This window comes from Podarcis cretensis, assembly GCF_951804945.1.
Source record: "Podarcis cretensis genome assembly, chromosome: 10".
Classification (NCBI taxonomy): Eukaryota; Metazoa; Chordata; class Lepidosauria; order Squamata; family Lacertidae; genus Podarcis; species Podarcis cretensis.
In genome coordinates this window covers 23217890-23235747 of record NC_137179.1, presented here as the reverse complement: position 1 = coordinate 23235747, position 17858 = coordinate 23217890, and positions in this window count along the sequence as shown.

Genomic DNA, 17858 nt, shown 5'->3' with positions numbered 1-17858 from the left:
CGTTTAACAAATTCGAAAGAGATAGGAAAAGCCTTTGTAAAATTCTACACAGCATTATATCGGCGTGAGAAGGAAGAACCAGAGAAAATGGAAACTTATTTGAATAATTGCAATATATCCAAAGTTGCTAAGGAAAACTTTAAGACTTTAAATGCACCCATATCAATGTTGGAACTGCGGTTGGAAATTTAGCCGAATGAAAACAGGTGATGCACTTGATCCAGATGGAATTTCTGCAATTTATTATATATATATATATAATAAAAAATGCATTAACTGAACCACTTAAGAGCACTATGAATAGAATTTTGGTGAAAGGAGAGGTGCCTGAATCGTGGAAAAATGCATTTATCACCCTGATCCTGAAACAAGACTGCGATTTAACGGTCCCAGCTCCTGCCCGCCTAGCAGTTTGAAAGCACTCTTAAGTGCAAGTAGATAAATAGGTACCGCTTTATAGCGGGAAGGTAAACGGCGTTTTCGTGTGCTGTGCTGGTGCTGGCTCGCCAGAGCAGCTTCGTCACGCTGGCCACGTGACCCGGAAGTGTCTCCGGACAGCGCTGGCCCCCGGCCTCTTAAGCGAGATGGGTGCGCAACCCCAGAGTCGGTCACGACTGGCCCATACAGGCAGGGGTACCTTTACCTTTAAGAACTATAGACTGATTTCTTTATATTTAATTGTGACTATAAACTACAGGTATTTGCTGCAATTTTAGCTAATAGATTGAAACAGTGCAGTTGCTACTTTGAAACACATTGGGTTAAATGTATTCACTCGTTTGGGGCTACAATCCTATACACACTTGCCATGGGGTACACTCAGTCCTTTTTTTCTTTAAAAAATGGTTGGGGTACTCTCATTTTGACTCAAGAAAATCACCATTTTATAGTTCAAATCAGGAAAAATAAATACAGTAAATGGACAAAAGTACAAAGATTCACAAAATGTTTAGGGGTATGTGTGCCCCTGTGTCCCCCCAGGAAAAAAGCAATGGGCTGAAAAGAGTTTTAAGCAAATGTATTCACAGAGACCAAACAGGTTTCCTTCCAGGACGTCAACTGAAAAATAACATAAGGAATGTAATTAATTTGATTGAATATCTGGAAGTAAGAAATGAAAAACAAGCAGCATAAATTTTTTTAGATGCTGAGAAAGCCTTTCATAATAAGGTCCTAGAGAGGATGGAGATTGGTGACTCTTTCCTAGCAGGAATTAAAGCAGTTTATACTGAAGTATCTGCAAATATATTAGTAAATAACAATTTCTCAAACAAATGCCCAATAAGTAAAAGGACTAGACAAGGCTGCCTATTATCCCCACTGTTGTTAATTTTGACGCTGGAAATATTATTACATAATAGAAGGGGAAATAGGGAAATTAAAGGAATAGAGCTGGGGAAAATGTTTGAGGGGGTTTTGGACCAATGCTCACAATTTGAAAAAAGAGCTACTGCTGAATAAGGAAAAATGATTGTCTAAAATATACAAATTATTATTGGAATGGGAAACAAAAGATGAGTTGGTTAAAAGCATCAATGACCCGCTGGGCAATAGATATAGGATACAATATAGAATTAAACCTCTGGGAGAAACTTTGGAAGAATGATTTGAAATTCACTGGATGCTTCACACTGAAAAAGAATTACATGAAAATGATTCATAGATGGTATTTAACCCCGAGGAGACTGGCTAAGATGTATAATGTGGAATCAAACTTGTGTTGGAAATGTAGAGAAGTAGAAGGAACCTTTTACATATGTGGTGGGCATGCAAAAAAGTTAAAGAATATTTGGAAATGATATATAATGAGATTTTAAAAAGTTTAAAATAACTTCCCACCCAAAAAACAAAACAACCAGAGGCATTTCTGTTAGAAATTGTTCAGATTGAGGTTCTCAGTAGTCAGAAAAAAATATTTATGTATGCAACAACAGCAGCTCAAATTTTGTTCACCCAAAAAGGGAAAGTGAGAGAGGTCTCTAGTAAGTAGGACTGGCAATTTAAGATATGCAGAGTTAGCAGATCTAAGAAGCAGAATAAGAGAACAAAAAGAACATGTATTTAAAGAGGAGTGGAAAATCTTCATTGAGTACATTGAAAATAATTGTGCACAGTTAAAAACGCTGGCAGTATTGAAGTAATTCAACAGTACTGCATATTTTGAAGTGATGTAAGAAAGGTAAATTGAATTAGATGGATTTATTAAAATATGCAGGAATGCTGGATTAGTTAAATGAACCTTGGAAGGGGAGGTAGAGAAGTCAATGAATGTTTGGTACTGTATAATAAAAGATGTTTAATTTGGAATGTAAAACTTGAAAATTTAATAAAAATTATAGACATATTTAAAATGCATCTCTGGGTTATTTGTGGGGTATAGGAATTCGTTCATTCTCCCCCCCCCCCCAAAAAAAAATATAGTCTGGACCGTCCCATGGCTGAAAAAGGTTGCTGACCCCTGACCTATTCGTTCAACTACAACCTGAATAACTCATTCCTGGTCAATCAGTGCTAGTTCAGACTCCCTGAGCACACATGTGAAATTAAGGTTATTATTATTTTTGCCCCAGCATGCCTCACTTTACACTTGCCTACATTGAATTGCATTTGGTATTTTACCACCCATTCACTCAGTTTGGGGAGGTGTTTTTGGAGCCCTTCTGAATATCTATTTGTTTTCGCCACCCTGAAAAAATGAGCATCGTCAGCAAACTTGACCGGCTCACTGCTCACCCAGAACTCTAGATCTTTTTATGAAACACCACCAAACGTCTTTATCATTTCAGACTGGTCTGGGGTCAGTGTCCAAGACTCTAATCTGGCTACAGACAAACAACCTTCCTGTCATTGTCTCTTCTTGTGTAAGCCCCAAAGTTAAACAAACCCAAGACCAGCAGACAACATTTATCACCTACTTTATAAAAACAGTCCTTCTTGGCATCATTGGCTCCCCACTCACAACCACCCCTCACACCCCCCTCAGCCAGGACTCCTCAAGAGGCAGGTTTATAGTGATACGGAAGGGGGGGGCATGTCTTCTTCACCTTCTTCTTCGCTACAATATATCAATTTATTTCCAATTGTCAATGTCAAAAGGGACTAAAATCTATAAAATTCATAGAAAATCAACGTGCCAGTTTGCTCAATTTCTCTAGGACTCCATCACACCTCCCCTGTCCAGCATAATCCCTCCAGCAAGGTGTTAAGACCCTAATCCTGTCAAATGGCTCTGATCAGCCTTTCCTCCAGGCAATGTCAGGTGACAGACTATGCATATTTGAGACCATTGTTTTCTCATCCCCGGGAAGTGTTTATCTGTGCATATCTCCAGCTCTGCATATTCCCCCTCCCTTCCTGAAGTGCTGATCTGTGCAACCCCCTCCCCACCTTACTGAAGTGCTGATCTATGCAACCCCTACCTTACTGAAGTGCTGATCTGTGCGACCCCTACCTTACTGAAGTGATGATCTATGCAACCCCTACCTTACTGAAGTGCTGATCTGTGCGACCCCTACCTTACTGAAGTGCTGATCTGTGTAAACCCCCACCCACCTTCCTGAAGTGCTGATCTGTGTAACCCCACCTCTTGTGATGTGTTCGTGACGTTTTCTGCACTGTATTCTGGGACTTGGAGGGAACTTTTAAAAGTTTATGTCGCCCCATTCTCGGGGTTCAATCTCGCCTTGAACCTGTTGCGCAATAAACTTGGATCTTCTGCTGTTTGCTCCTGTCTCTGGCTGAGCTCATTTTCCTCCGCAGGGACCCACGGACTTAGTCCGATGAGCTGGGGGGCAGAGCAGCCTCGCACCCAGATTTTAGCCGTAACAGTTGGCGCCCGAACAGGGACATGCGGTTCTCCCGCGTTGCTGACCGGGGGCCCCGAAATCTTCAGCCGGCACCAGGCTATTTTGCCTGGGAAGATCCTTTGGACCCCCGGCCATCTTCCGGGCGGTAATCGAAAGCCCCAGGAGTTCAGCCGGGGAGCAAAGAGGGATCCAGCCAGCTTATTCATCGATCCCGGGATCATCATAGAAGACGCGTGAGTATAAGGAAAAGGAAAATCCAGTGCACTGGTGGGAAAGGGGTGGAAATCTCCTGGCAACTGAATTCTCTGCCCTCCTCTCTATCGCTCCTTCTCGCCTGTCTCTTGGTCCAATTGGTGAGAGAGACCGTGGACTGCTGCTCGACCCAAGAGGGGGGTTCTGAGCTCTATCTCTTTCTCTATATTTCTCCAGCCAGCCGCACCAATTGGGAGCCCGAAAGTAAGACGGAGAGACCCGACTTGAAAGATAGCCGACTCTCCGCAACGGGTATCCCAGTTGAAAGCAAGGGGTTGGAGTTCTTTTTCCGAACTTCCCGAGCGTCCTTTCTAGGGGGCAGGAAGTGGTCTTGCTTTCTATCAATTAATCCCAGCCGCACTGGTCGGTGCCACGTAACACGTTTATCGTGCGTGAGCCCGCTTCCAAAAGCAAGGGGGATTTTCGGTTCAAAACTCTATCCAGGGATCACCCGATCTGGCACCGCACGGCGCGGGCGTTCAGTAGGGCCCCTTTTCCTGAGATTGTGGCGATAGGTAGGAGGTTGCCAGGAGGGATAGCCCATGAGGAATTGGGCGGGATCGGCAGAGTGGAAAAGGGACCCCAGGTTATTGACTAAGGAAATAGGAAGGAAATACCGGATAGCTAGAGCTCTTTAAAAACCCACTAAGGAAGTCGCCAAGCGACGAAAGACCCCTCTTTACTATAGCCCCCTGTACAAGTTACCCAAATCCTAATCAACCCCTCTCCTTCTCCCTTCTCTATCCCCCCCAAAAGAAAACAACAACAAAAGGAACAACAACAACGCATGCTTATATAAAGGGGTACCCAGTCAACTAAGCATTGTGAGCCCTGCCAGTTTGGTTAACTGGTGGTGTTTGAAGAGGCAAGGAGGCTCTTAAAACCATGTGGGACCTTCCTACTAATTTCACTTAATGAAGCTAAAGGAAGCAGCCCAACTCCTTGCAATAACCAACTAAAGGATGAGAGTATATATGTTTACATGTTGTCTGTTATGTGTGTTATGTGTTAATACATATATGAGAATATGTATGTTTACATGTTGTCTGTTATGTGTGTTGTCTGTTCCTTCTGTCTCTGACAGACTGCCTTTCTTAAGCGCGCATAGTTTAAACTGCAAGCTTGCTTCAAAATTTAAATCTAAGGAAGCCATGCTGGACCTTATCAGTCCTAAATAAGACAAAATGAGAATGAAGGGTGCAAATGTTTACCCCACCTCTTGCTTTATTTGAGTGGTTATATCAACTGAAATAACCCTATTCTTATAAAATATTCTCTCCCAGATTCTCTTCCTATCTTATCTTAGGAAACTGTTCTTCCTTTAGAGGGTCCTGTATAAAGCTGGATACTTTTATTTTCCTCTTCCTTAGTACAGGATAGGAGCATTGAGTGTGCTCTCTTCCCCAGTAGTGCCTGTGTACATAAGTATGTGTGTGTCTCTTTGGTAGTACAAATCTTGCTGTGAAATCTTGCTGTGAACCCTATATTTTGGAGGGTTGGACTAGATGACCCTAGGGTCCCTTTCAACTCTCCCAATTTGTGGCTGTGTGGAAGGACATGTGTCCGCATGCATTGCAGGGAAATTCTTAATTCTGGTGTGGTGATGGAGTTGAAATTCAGCCTAGCTTTGCTCTTTAGTTTTAAAAGGTGAGAGGTGAAGCTGTGATGTTTTGAAGCACAACTGGTAATATCAAGCATTTGAGTGATTACAGTGTTTATCATTTTGTCTACTATTTAAAAATCAGACTTCAAAGTCAATTCAAAGTTTAAACACATACAAATCCATATGGGCCTTGACCAATCCTGTAAATAAAGGGGCAGGAAAATTTTTGTCTGCAAATGGGAAGGCTGAAATAACTTAGAATGTTAAAAAAAATCCTATGAATTCTGACTCTCTGGCCATTTTCCCCATATATAAGGGCGTGGCATTGTTCCGCGAATGGCCAGAGGGATATTAGCCCTTTCCTGTACATAAAGGAAGCAGTCGCTTTGCTTGGGCTGAAATTGCTAGCTTTTGTTGGTGAATACTTCAATTGCTGAGTTTCTCTTTTTTGTTTTAAATCTAACCCTCTTTTTAAAATCTACTCCTCCTTACCCTTCCCTTATTCAAATTCTAATTTTGCCAAAAGATGCGACATTTCAATAGTATAGAAGATTTGCTGAGACATGAACTCCACACATGCACAGAGACTAGATCAGCTAAAAAAAAAAAAAGAGATAGGAAAAAGAGAGAGAGAGAGAGGAAGGAGGGGGAACTGTAGAGGGGGGGAGATGAGGTTTATGTAAAACTTGGAACCATTGAGAGAAATCACCCTTAATGTGTCCCAAGTTTGAAATCCTAACATGCCAAATTCTTTTCACAGGTAAATATCAAAGCATTCCACCCCTCAATGGGATTTAAGTCACAGACTTTGTTTATGTGCAATTTTAGGAACAGCATTTCCTGACAGGTTTCTCACATGAAATAATTTTCCCTTTTAACAGGATATGTGAACCCCGATAACAAAGTGTTTGTCCCTTTTTCCTCCCACAACAACTTTCTTTCTGTTCTGTGAAATCCCTGCTGTAGTAGTGACTTCCATCTCTTTGTGGCTTTGACACTTTTAAAGTTACAAATAATCTGTTTCCATTTATTTAATCCGTTTTTCCATGGTCTATGAAATTAATCGAAGCATAACCAAACATTGTTTGTGGAATGGTATTTGTTTACCTTTTGCCTGAGCATTTCTTATTAATTCTGTCATTTGGCTAGTTCAAGGTACTTGCACAACTTTAAATTGCCATTAAGTCATTTTCCAGTATTTTGCTATTAACATTCTAGCCGATGTTGTCACATCAAGAAACACTCTTTTATTTTCATTGTTACTTCAGATTTCTTAAAATTCTGTGTCTTAGCATTTATTTATTTTGGTTCCTCATAGGTCATTGTGTGTGTGTTTGTGTGTGTGTTTTATTATTTTAACTGTGTCTTTTAAGTCCACCCTGCCCTTACAGGATATCACTTCTACAAGTGTGTTACTACAGATCTAATGAAAAGCTTCGCCACCACAACAACAGACACCAAAGTTTTCAAAGTGGCCACAGCTATCTCTTTCAAAGGATATAGACTGCCAGGGGAGTGGGGCTGACAAAGGGGGGTGGAGTTGAATTACAAGGACATTTTCTGACTTTTGAACCTCAAGAGACATATATAAAATATCCCAATTGTCTCAAGATATGCAACTGATATTTAATTAGTTTGTTTTGTATTATGTGTTATTACGTAGGAATGTTGAAATGTGTCTGACAGTGTGTCATTTCCACAAATGGGGGGGCTATTTTTGTGGCTATTTTTGTGTGTAAGTGTTTTATGTCTAATGTCTTATTCCTTACACCCCAGTGGAGGATCCTCATACATTTTATGCCTTTTAACAGATCAGGCTATTATGTAGTCCAATGTTTAGACTTAGATAAATTTATAACCATATTTCGTTGTTTCACCTGGCACTCTGCCAACTTCCCTACCCATTTTAAAAATGTGCTAAAACTCACTTTACCAAGGAGAAGCTTCAGGAAGGTATATATGCTTTGGTTTAGCAGGAATAATCCCTTATAGAGTTAAATTGACTTATTTGGACGAGTGCCCTTTAAGAGTGGTTTTATTTTAACTGATTGGTTTGGGAAGTTGAGAACCATGGGGCAAGAAAAATTCAAATTGGACTCAGTTTGAATTGGGCAAGTGTATCCAGGCTGCAATTAGCTTTTGGTCCTTAATGTGCAAGTGAGCAACTTCCCATGACTGCAAGACCAGAGCCTATAATAAAATCCCATGGAATGGCCAAGGCTAGGATATTTCTCTCATGACGTATCCAAACCTGTGCCAGCTGTGATGGATGCCAGGCAACATGGTTAATATGAAAGCCCTAAGTGGATTCACCAGGGATTGCCACTACTGTGAGACCACAGAAGAGCTACCTTGACACCTGAGAACACAAAAATGGCGGGGGACAAAGCAAACTGCATTTTTTTTCAGTCAGTAGTGGACCTTCCTGCTAAATGTAAAGCATAGACCACTATTAAACAAAATACAACAGGTGTCCTTTTATGCGATATTCTATATCCAGCTATCTGCACTACTATACTTGCAAATGGCCTTAAGAGGCATGATTTGCAAGTCCCTTTCAGGCTTGCATAAACCCACACCTCTGGTACGGTAGATACCAAGTCATTAGTTAACGCATATCTATAACACGCATGTACATTGTATTGGTCAGTGTTGCTCCCTCCTTTGCTGCCCTGCTCAACCCACCTCCTTTTCCATTAGGGCCTATTCCCACTCACACGGCACCCCTACCTTCACCGAGATTTAGGGTGCGGAGAAAAGATTTGCAAGTTCTTACAGAACTTTAATGCAAATCTATCTCCGAATGGGGGACTGTTACGGAAGGGGGGGGCATGTCTTCACCTTCTTCGCTACAATATATTTGCTCAATTTCTCTAGGACTCCATCACCCCTCCCCTGTCCTCCATAATCCCTCAAGGTGTCAAGACCCTAATCCTGTCAAAGGCTCTAATCAGTCTTTCCTCCAGGCAATGTCAAGTGGCAGACTATGCATATTTGGGACCATTGTTTTCTCATCCCCAGGAAGTGTTTATCTGTGCATATCTCCAGCTCTGCATATTCCCCCCTCCCTCCTCCATATGTTAATCTGTGTAACCCAACCTCCCTTTAATATATTCATGATGTAATCTGTGTAACCAAACCTCTCTTTAATGTATTCATGACGTGTTTTGCACTGTATTCTGGGACATGGAGGGAGTTTCAAAAACTCATGTCACCCCTTTCTCACTGTTCAATCTTGCCTTGAACCTGTTGCGCAATAAACTTGGATCTTCTGCTGTTTGCTCCTGTCTCCGGCTGAGCTCATTTTCCTCCGCAGGGACCCACGGACTTAGTCCGATGAGCTGGGTGGCAGAGCAGCCTCGCACCCAGATTTTGCCGTAACAATCACCTACTTTATAAAAACAGTCCTTCTTGGCATCATTGGCTTCCCACTCACAACCACCCCTCACACCCCCCTCAGCCAGGACTCCTCAAGAGGCAGGTTTATAGGGATGTGACAGAAACCAACCTGGGAGCTAGAAAGGTATTTTTCAGACATCAAAGGCCTCATTAAGGTGAGCTGCCCCAAAGCTGCTCCACTTTAATGGAGGAGATTAGGCCCTGTTCCCTCACCTCCTTCCAAGCGCCTAAATAAATGTTTAATCCCCATTTATGTCCTCTCTGATGGTCCACCTAAAAAACGACACAACGGCTGTCTATAGTTGCAGACATGCGTGCTTCAGTTAGATGCTGCTGGGTTCGCCCTCATAATTGGCCATCTCCCCCACCCCCTTTCCTGTACCCGCAATTACAGATCCCGCATAACACAATTTGCAAAGAGGCCAAACGTTTTTACGGTCTGCGCGCAGAGCCAGCAGCAATTGAATTTACTCTCGTAATGCAGATTGGCATTAGGGAAGTCACTTAGGCTGTGGACACGCTGCTGGCTTAAAACACAGGTCATTCCTTTCCCCTCAATTTGGATCGAAGCTGGTTTGGAGGGAAGGGCGGTGTTTCAGAAGAAGTGATGGGATAGATACACAGGCTGCATCTAGACACATCAAATAAGCGATTCACTTAAACGTGTCATAAGCTTTGCATGAGAAATTGGGTTGGGAAAAATGGAACTCCACACCGCCATCTGGTGTCCCAGTGTTATAATGCACATACAATGTCTATAAAGCGCTTTTTCTTTGCCAATGTAGCTGAGTCCGCAGTGGCTAATGTCGTGGGTGCTTCCCAATTCAGCGATGGTGGGAGCAAAGCCTTCAGATTGGGTCTCCATTCTCACCCCACTTGCTGCATTTTATAGAATCATAGAATCTCCTTCCTTGGAGGTTTTTAAGCAGAGGTTAGATGGCCATCTGTCATGGATGCTTTAGCTGAGATTCCTGCATTGCAAAGAGTTGGACTAGATGACCCTCGGGGTGTCTTCCAACTCTGCAATTCTGTGATTCTACTTTTCTAGATCCTATTCACATATTTGCATCTATACATATAAATTGGTAGATGTGAAACGATATGCAAACCTGCATCCTCCTTTGTCTTGCATTTCTTCTTTGTGTAAATGCTCCCATTTGGTTTGGTTTTCTTGTGTCACAACAAAAGACAATTCATATGGAGCAGGGTGAGGTACAGTGTTATCTCCACATTTCCTTCACAACAACCCTGTGTGGTAGGATCACACTGAAAGAGAGTGAGTGGCCCGAGGTCACCCAGTGAGCTTCACGATCCTTTCTTTGCAAGTAAATTGACATCACCAACTGAGTTTGCTCCCATATAAATTGATTTAGAACCACAATACAGTGGTACCTCGGGTTAAGAACTTAATTCGTTCTGGAGGTCCGTTCTTAACCTGAAACTGTTCTTAACCTGAGGTACCACTTTAGCTAATGGGGCCTCCTACTGCTGCTGTGCTGCCGCCATCGTGCAATTTCTGTTCTCACCCTGAAGCAAAGTTCTTAAACCAGAGGTACTATTTCTGGGTTAGTGGAGTCTGTAACCTGAAGCGTCTGTAACCTAAAGCGTCTGTAATCCGAGGTACCACTGTATAGTATGTTGTTTACTCTTTTGGGATCTGCCCTAGTAACCGAAGAGTTTGTGGGATTAGATTTATTCCTTTCTTTTTGGGAGGGAGCATGTGGCCATTTGATGATCATACTCCCAGTCACTGAAAGGAGCTCCTCCACCCCTTTCCCTTCTTATCTTGGTAATCCACACCCACATTTGCATACAGGGTTTATTTCCTCATTTGCTCTGGCAGAGAATCAAAAGCATTGCTAAATAAAATATTTGGTTGTGTATCTACAGTGCATAAATAGCTTAATCAAATGCCATTGCTTACTTGGCTTACGCTGGCGCTGTACCAAGAGGAGCTAGTCAGAACAAGATTTCAAAAAGAAGGGAGCAGCGAATTGGGGAAGCAGGGATGGGCTGTGCTCACCACTGGCTAGGGCTGCTCCCTGATTCTTTGTCTTAGCACTGAACACAGGAAGCTGCCTCGTATTAAAGTCTCACCATTGGTGCATCTAGCTTTGTACTGTCTGCGTTGACTGGCAGAGGCTCTCCAGGACTGAACCAGGGATCTTCAACACACACACACACACACACACACTTATGGGCACTTTATCCCAGTGTATGCATTTTTCTAAACGTTACTTGGCGTGAGAACTGCACAACCAAATTCTGAAAGTGTGAATTTTGAACGATGCTTGTGTTTTGCAAGAGGAAAATTACGTAAGTCTGCCTTGAAATGAGAAGTGAATCGGATTTCTCTCCCATCCTTACTTAGATTCTACATTAAAGGCTGTGAAGCCTCAATTGAATTTTCAGCTCTCTTAAAAATAAGGACCTGCTTCTTACTAGCCTCAGACCACGTGGAGACCAACAACTTAACCTGGGACTGTAGGGATGACTCCCCATTGACCCAACTGCACTATGGCTTCGAATGCTGAGGGCTGGCATCAGCACCTGGCATCCCTGAACATCTGCCAGGGCCCCCTTGGGAGGGCCAACCATTGAGGCCTGCTGTGGGCCCTCCTTTAATTCTTCATGGACCTGTCTGATACACTGGGCAGCACCACATGACTGGATCTAGCCACCATTTTAATTTCCCACAATGCTCCTATGGCATTGTGGGAGATTTAAATGGCCACTCCCCAGCCAACCAGCTCTGCTGCTGCTTCCTGATAAGTCGGCACACCTGCCAGAGAGCAGTTTTTGCATGCCCACCTCACCCCTGAAGCCCCATGAGCAACATGCTTGAAGAACTACCTCTTAGATTCCAAATTCTATTTCACAACAATTAAAAATACTGCATAGTCCGATGTAACATATTTTTCTCTGCCACCTGCAAACTCCTTTCGGTGTTTTGGCAGCTGTAGCCTGCCCTAAAACCCAGCATTGCCGTTGGGCATTTTAAGGCATTCTCCAGGGCCTTGGCACAAACAACAACAGGCAAGGATGGGTGGTTTCTCCTGGCGCCATGGCAACCCGGGTCACGCTGACACAGCCAAACCATCTGACGCCTGTGCTTTAGTCAAGCGCACAGCAAATATGTCAACCACACTTGGTAATGGCAGCAGTGATGAGGGGAATCAAACCCCACCCCCTTCCCAGACAACATGGCCCCCTGCAATGTCTGCAAATTCAACACACTGGGAACACAAAATGATTTGTGACAAAATCACCCTGTATGGAAACAGAGTGGGCCGTTCTCGCCCGACAACAATTGTCACCAATTTCAGTGGCATTTAGAAGCAACGCAATTAGGTTAAGATATGATACAATAATCTTTTTTGTCATTGGCCCATACAGAACAACAAAATTGAAAAAAAATCTACATCAGACATTCAAAAACCCACAAGCCTGCTATCTCAGCTATCCCAGCCTGGTTAACCCCTAAAAACTCTGATACCCCATAATTGAATACAATATACTCCCACAGAGACTACCTTACACTGCATTTAAAACCAAAATCGCATTTGAATAGAAACTGTTTTTCAGGTGGCTAGTCCTAGTCTTTTCAGGTGGCTAGTCCTGTACCTTCTTCCAGAAGGCAGAAGCTGAAAGAGATCATATCCTGCACTATCTCTGCAGCTTTCTTATGACATCTGGAAACGTAGATTTGATCCAAGGTGGGAAGAGTGCACCCAATTATTCTCTCCACAGTCTTTACAACCCTGGACAGCATTGTTTTTCCCTGACGGTGCAGCACCCAAACCACACACAGAGACCATAAGTTAAGACACTCTCAACAGTACAATGGTAAAATGCCATCAACAGGTCCTTTGGGAGATTATTTTTCCAGAGGATTCTCAGAAAATATAACCTCTGCTATGCTCTCTTCATCAGGTCTTTGCTGTTTTCTCCCCAGGTTAGGTCATCTCTCAACTCCATTCCCAGAAATCAAAACACCGAGACCTGTTCCACACACTTCCCCTCAATAATAAGTGGCAGAATATTGAATTTACATTTCCTAAAGTCCACAACAATCTCTCTTGTTTTCTTTAAGTTAAGAGTAGTAGAGATGAGAGAAGAAACTGGCTAACAGGTGCATTATTAAGAAAGGCCAGCATCTAGAGAACGAAGCAAATGAAGGCTAAGTGGAGCAAGGTGACGTAATAGCATATGATGAGCCGGCAGTGCTGGATCAAACCAAAGACCTATCTACTCTCACATCCTGTAGCTAACCAGATATCTCCATGAAGACCATGAGCATAACATGACCCCTCTTCCACTTGTGTTCCCCAGCAAATAGCATCCAGAGCCATGCTGCTTCTGATACTGGGTGTAAGCAGTCCTTCACACAGCACTTAATTGAACTGTGGAACTCACTCCCACATGAGGCGGTGATGGCCAGCAACTTAAGATGGCTTGAAAAGAGAATGAGACAAATCCTGGAGGAGAAGGCTATCAATGGCTACTACTGATGCTCTGACTATAGTTTCTGGGATTATGTAGGGGAAGCCACAAATGTTTATAAATATTGCTTTAAATGTATTGTGCAGGTGGAGTCCAGGTGTTACTCCACACACCCTTTTCATAACTAGATTCCAGGTTCCCCCGGAGGCGAGGGAACAACTCCTTAATTAATTTGAGGGTGTAACGTCAATGTGACCACAAGATTCATTACACCTGCAAACACCTGTTTGCCAAAACTCCCTTCCTCTACCATATGGCATGAGCAAACGATCAGTGAATGTGCACAGGGTCTACTATTAGTTACAGAATTTTGGAAATTAAAGCTTGCCATTGGGTCGAGGTCGAATTACTGCATCCTTGGCTTGCTACGAGAGATATCCAGCCATTTGTAAGAGCTGGAACAAAGGTTAAAGTGCTAGTTAGGGATTAGCTCTACCGATAATATTTCATTCTATGTTAATTTCCCAAGTTAAATTATACTCCACTCTCCAGTTCCTGTCAGCACAACCCTATGGATGTTGTTGTCTGAAAGTAAGTACTATGACCTTCAAGAGGGCTTACTCATGGGCAAGTGTGTCTAGTATTGCAGCCTAAATGAGTTTCATCCATGTGCTCAGATCAAGAAGAACGTCTCAGGCTACTTCCACACCATACATTTAAAACATGACAATACCACTTTAAACAGTCATGGCTTCCTCCAAGGAATCCTGGGATCTGTTGCTTGTTAAGGTTGCTGGGAGCTTTTAGGAGATCCCATTCTCCTCACAGAGCTATGATTTCCAGAGTGGTTTTGCAATCAATCCCTCTCCCCAGGAAACTCCAGAGGTTGGTAGTGTGATAGGAATTCTAAGGTCTCATATATATATAAGTAAATTGTATGTTCATAAATTTACAAGGCAAACACATACAGAAGTATATAAACCACGTGTCTGAAGTAGTGCAGGAGAGCAATCCTGAAACCATTTTGACTCTCCCAAATGCAATCGGGTAATGCAATCAGTGACCCAGCAGTCTTTGTGGCCCAGCAACCTCATGCTAGCTTGTGCCCAGAGCAGCTGAAAAGTGTGTCAGGTGCTGTCCGTGGACTGTGAGTGCTGATCTATGGGGAGTGGGAGGACACAAGACCGGTTTCGGCAGCCCTCCTCATGTACTGACCCTGTGGCTGGCAGCAGGAGGCAGAAAAAGCCAGTTACAACACTTCTGGGTAAAGGGCCTCTCTCTACTAAACAGAATGCCCACTCCCTCTCAAAGGTACTTTTGCATGTACCCAGGAATACGATCTTTTCAAGGCAACACACAAGAACATTAAAAGCAACCACAGGAAGTACTCCACGCCACCAGCGTTTTTAACTTCCCTTGATGGAGGGTTTTATTTCCGTGCCTATAGAAATGGTTCTGAATAAGTCTTGTGATGCACTGGGAGCATACGCTGGCCCACCCAGGTTGCTGCTGTGTGGAAGCAATCCAAGTAATCAGATGCAGCCCCTGCGATTCATTTTTTCATTGCTGCTCCGTAGAAGCAGGGAAACTGCGTGCTTTGCCAAGAGATAAAACTTCGGTGCTCAGTCAGGGCTGCAGGTACGCTGCAAACTTTTTCACCTGCCAAGTACTGTAATTCTTTTTTTTTTCCTTTATGTTAATCATTTTCAAAATACAGTGGTACCTCAGGTTACATACGCTTCAGGTTACAGACTCTGATAACCCAGAAATAGTACCTCGGGTTAAGAACTTTGCTTCAGGATGAGAACAGAAATCGTGCTCCGGCGGCATGGCAGCAGCAGGAGGCCCCATTAGCTAAAGTGGTGCTTCAGGTTAAGAACAGTTTCAGGTTAAGAACGGACCTCCGGAACGAATTAAGTACTTAACCCGAGGTACCACTGTATGCAAAAGAGGTACACTGTGTATACACAAATGAAGTCAAACAGACAAAAAGCGGGCAACTTCAGGCATCATGTAAATAAAATGAAAACTTTCAACACAAATGCCATTACGGACAGGTATTATACCCAAGTGGCTCCCTTACATCTTATTCTCACGACCCCCCCCCCCCTGTAGAGTAGCTTAAGCTAAGAGGCAATGCCTGGCCTTAGGTTACCCAACAAATGCCATGGCTTAAGGGAGATTTGAACCTGGGTCTCCTCAGCCATGCTCATGGCTACAACACACCACCTTGTCAACAAAAGAGGAAATACAGCCTGAATGATATGTTAGAAAGTTCACAGTGCTAAGCTGTTCTGGCTTCTTTGCAAGCCCCAAGAGATGTAATATATCATGCCTACTTTCTGGGACATGGGTGGCGCTGTGGGTAAAACCTCAGCGCCTAGGACTTGCTGATCGTATAGTCGGTGGTTCGAATCCCCGCAGCGGGGTGAGCTCCCGTCGTTCGGTCCCAGCTCCTGCCCACCTAGCAGTTCGAAAGCACCCCTAAGTGCAAGTAGATAAATAGGTACCGCTTTATAGCGGGAAGGTAAACGGCGTTCTGTGTGCTTCGCTGGCTCACCAGATGCAGCTTGTCACGCTGGCCACGTGACCCGGAAGTGTCTTCGGACAGCGCTGGCCCCCGGCCTCTTAAGCAAGATGGGCGCGCAACCTCAGAGTTGGTCACGACTGGCCCGTATGGGCAGGGGTACCTTTACCTTTTTACTTTCTGAGAAGAGGAATTACTGGAGAGGCGAGCGTTCTTTACTAAGTAATGGAGCACATATGGGCATGAATTAACTGCCTCTAAAAAAATTAAGGCAATCTTCTCTCCCATTCTAAACATAGATACATAGATAGAGCGATGAGCAAGCTCTCCAGCGACGCATTTCTGAGACCAAGGCGTATGCTTGGAGGATGCATGGAGGAATAGCTTAACAAATGAAGAAACAGAAGTGGAGCGATTTGCAAGCTCAGATAAACATGGGGGCCGGGGCAAGAGTATCAGATGTGTTTTTGGCTGCCTTATCAGAAACCATTAATCACAACGGCCTCTGTTCCTTAGGTAAAGCAAACTTATGAAACAGAGCAGGAAATCTGCCAGATCAACAAGCGGCAAGATAATGAGTGGTTGCAAGGCTACCGGACTCTGAGAACGGGGGAGGGAAACAGAAAAGGTGAAGGCTTATCTAGATGATCAGTTCAAAATGTGCTCCGTAATTGTGCAAGTTCCAATACAAAGGCTAACAGTGCAGTATCTAGCACACAGCAATAAAAGGAGGGATGGTTCCATGTGCTTGTTTTTAAAAGGGGCTAATTCTGTACATGATCTAGGAAAGGGAATGCCCTCCAGATATCAGGCACCAGTTCCAAACAGCCTCAGCCAGCATGGGTTTCCAAGCTGACAAACACACTTCCCCCTCTACATTTTGTTCTCATAACAACTCAGCAAGGTAGGTTAGGCTGAGTGGGGATTTGAACCCTAGTCTCCCAGTTCCTGGGACGCGGGTGGCACTGTGGGTTAAATCACAGAGCCTAGGACTTGCCAATCAGAAGGTCAGTGGTTCGAATCCCCATGACAGGGTGAGCTACAATTGCTCGGTCCCTGCTCCTGCCAACCTAGCAGTTCGAAAGCACGTCAAAGTGCAAGTAGATAAATAGGTACCGCTCTGGTGGGAAGGTAAACGGTGTTTCTATGCGCTGCTCTGGTTCGCCAGAAGCAGCTTAGTCATGCTGGCCACATGACCTGGAAGCTGTACGCCGGCTTCCTCAGCCAATAAAGCGAGATGAGCGCCGCAACCCCAGAGTTGGCCACGACTGGACCTAATGGTGAGGGGTCCCTTTACCTTTACCTTACCTCCCAGTTCCTAGTCTAACACTCTGATCACTACACCACACTGTAGTCCAACCGTTTGTGGAGGGAACCATATTGGCTATCTCAATCTAGAATGCAGTTCAGCCTTCCCAAGAATGAACTCTAGAATCCTCCCCTCTGCAACACACATCCTCCCCAAAGTGTCCTGCATTTCAGCAGCTCTCTGCCCTTTGGCACATAAGGAATGCTATCCAGGAAAGTGTGAAACTTTGTCCCCATGGGTGCAATGTGCTAACTCGCTGCAGAGCTCTTTGGATCCGAGCCAAACTCTACAGAAACCTTTGCCTGGCAGCAACTCCCATCAAGGCGAAAAGACAAAAGTTCCCGAACCAAGGACATGTGGGCCACTCTTGTTAAAAGAAACAAAAAACCCCGCAAACACGCTGATCAAACATCTGGTGAGGATGAGGGCGAAAATCCAGTTCTCCTCGGTGTAGTTTGTTTTATGGGGGCAACAGAAATATAGATGCACAGCCCACACTTTGCCTGAGGTCTTTAGCTC